Raw genomic sequence first — 2,607 nt, 5'->3', positions numbered from 1 at the left:
AACCAAAACAAAGGTGATCCGCTTGACATTAAAGACAGGGGCATTTTTCTTCAGCAAAGGTCACTGTGGTTTCAAAGCTTAAGTGTGATGTGTGGGGGGCAGCAATTTTGAAGGATTTCCTGCTTCCCCACAGGGTGACATTCTGCAACAAGACAGAGCCTCCTCCACCCAGCACCCTCACCTCCTTAGCACCCGCAACAACAACAACGAACATGTTTTGAAAATCATTTTACATGAGGGGAAACAAAAAAGTGATTCTTGTGTTATCTATTATACCAAGCTGGAAAAGACCCTTCACGCATGGAACCTTCAATTTGAAAATATAACTGGGGAGCTTTCCAAGAGTTTTGCAACTCTAGGAGAGGCTTCACGGAGCTAATTTCAGTAATGCTTGTAGGTGCAGGGCATGAATGACAAAAGAAAAAGAAAAACAATCTTGCGGGCGGACCCTACTTTTACTTAAGGGAGCCCAGAATCCCTCCTCGGCTTCCGGGTCGTTTTTTCCTGTCCGAGGGGGTATCTCCCCTCGTGGGAGCACTTCGCAGCTCCCAGGCACCCCGCCTGGCTTTTTAAATCAAAGAGCTTAGATTTCCTGAAATTGTTGGCTGGTTCGAAGTGCAGGAATCCTCTCCTCCCCTTCCCCCTCTCCGCAACCCTAGCTGGGCGAGAGGGCTGCCGGGGAGGGGATAGGGTGGGATGGAGGGCGCTGGGGTGGGGGCCACAGGAGAGAAACTAAATCGCTGTGCCCAGGACAGGAAAAGTGGGAGGGGAAGGAGGAGGGGAGGAGGTGGAGGAGGAGGAGGCCGTAAGACCAGAGGGGAGGAAAACGTGTCATCAGGCCGGATCGGGGAGCTCCGCGGCCGCCGAGCTGGTTGCCCTGGACCTCGCGGCGGGCAGAGCTGGGCGAGTGGGCGCGGGCGCCGGCGGGGCCGACCGAGCGCGGCGGCGCAAACCCCTCCAGGTCGCCCGGTTCTCTGCGGTGAGAAAACTTTCTTGGGAGGACCGGAAACTTTCCTGGCGCGCGGAGCCCCGGGAGGCGGCGAGCCGTGGGTGTGCACGACGCGGGCTGACTCACCCTGGGGACCCAGGGGAGTGAGTGGGGATGTCCCCTGGAGGGGCGAGAGCCGTAGGCTCCGAAATGGCCCGGGACCGTGGACGAAGTCACCGTCCAGCTTGTCCCTCGAGCCGACGGCAGCTAACCGCGGGGAAAGGGGCACGTTTGGGGACAGCCGGGCGGGGGCTGCCGCGTGGCTAAGGATCCGCCGACGGGACCCTGCAGGCAGGCGGAGGCACGGGCTGGCGACTTTCGCGGAAAGGAAGGGGTTGCAGGAGGTCGGTTGGGGGTGCGAGAGGGTCCGCTGCGGGCCGGAACGCGGGATGCTATGGGTCGCGGGACCCAGGCCGAGCCGGGGGGTGGAAAAAGAACGTAGGCGTGTTCGTCGCTTTTGTGGCTTGCCTGCTGGGTGCCGGCGACTCAGCGCCCCGGGACAGCCTCCTTTAACTGGCGTCCCCCTTCTTCGGGAGGAAGGAGGAGGAGGCACGGAAGGCGCCCGCACGTCCCTGGGGACTCAGCCTGCTGGGGACTCCGCGGGGGCTGGCGGCTCGGAAGCCCCGGGGCGGCTCGGCAGCTCGCTTTGCGCGCAGGCGGCATCCCCTTTCCGTTTCATCTTTCCCGCCAGCCCTCCGTGGGGCTGCGCTCTCCCCAGGGCGCCTACTGTGCGCGCACGGCGGCCTCTGCGCGCGGGGGGCGCGCCCGAGCCCGCGCCCCAGCGGTCAGACCCTCTCTTCTCGGCCCCGGGGCTCATTTTCCTAGAAGAGGCCGCCGGGAGCCTGGCCGGGTCATGTACGTGGGAATTGTGCTGCAGGACTGTCCCCAGAGTGTCTCCTGGGTTGACCGTAGAGCTTTCCCCCTGGTCTGCCAGCCCCGGCCCTCGGTCACATGCCGCCGCCTCTTCCCCCGCAGCGCCCAGAGCCCGCGTTTTGTGTGTCAGCAGCAGGGCGGAGGGTATTTATAGACGCCACTGCAATCCTGCGGTGTGCAATGTTTCAATTACAGCACTGCGATGCGCGCCCTGCGCCACGAGACTCGAGGCGCACTGCAAGTCCGCCCAGAGACCCGCACGGCAAAAGCTCTGGCCCTGGGTCTCCAGGCAGCCCTGTTTGGGAGCAGTGCCGGACCTTTTAGCCCAGATGCTGCTTTCAGATTTAAATGGCTCCCAGATGTCTCTCTCCTATGCAAAGGACCAAGGCAGGCCAGGGCAACCGAGAGTCCTGCTGGCCTTCTCCATTCTTTCCTCCACCCCACTGATCAAGGTCGGGGACGCTATTCTTTTAACCTCCCCTTGTAAGCCTGACCACCACCGTGGGTTTCAGTCCTGACATTAAATTGCCGCCGCTCCCCCCCCCACCCCGCCCCATGCTGCAGAATGTCAAACAGCCTTGTACCAATAAATTGATCGCAGGGTGTAAGGCACTGACACTGAGAACGTGAAGCATTGAGCTGGCTAGGAGGTGCGAGGACACTAGCCCACATTTTCAATTTAGCCGGTTGGTGAGGTTCCCAGCACCACCAAGAAAAGGTGCGTTTGTCCTCTGGAACCGGGGGGG

The 2,607-nt window shown here is 61.4% G+C and overlaps 1 protein-coding gene across 1 annotated transcript in view; it reads left to right on the top strand.

Moving 5' to 3' along the window:
- Positions 1 to 948: 948 nt before the first annotated feature.
- Positions 949 to 2,607, top strand: part of PRR5L (proline rich 5 like) — a 97,190-nt gene continuing 95,531 nt past the window's right edge. The window contains exon 1 of the mRNA XM_004708301.2: positions 949 to 979. The gene's annotated coding sequence lies outside the window, so the exon portion shown is untranslated. The remainder of the gene's footprint in view (positions 980 to 2,607) is intronic.

This window comes from Echinops telfairi, unplaced genomic scaffold (genome assembly GCF_000313985.2).
Source record: "Echinops telfairi isolate 266 unplaced genomic scaffold, ASM31398v2 ScPeMD7_60;HRSCAF=208, whole genome shotgun sequence".
NCBI classification, from domain to species: Eukaryota; Metazoa; Chordata; class Mammalia; order Afrosoricida; family Tenrecidae; genus Echinops; species Echinops telfairi.
Note: the sequence above shows the minus strand (reverse complement) of the source record. Positions and strands in the feature narration are given on the sequence as shown.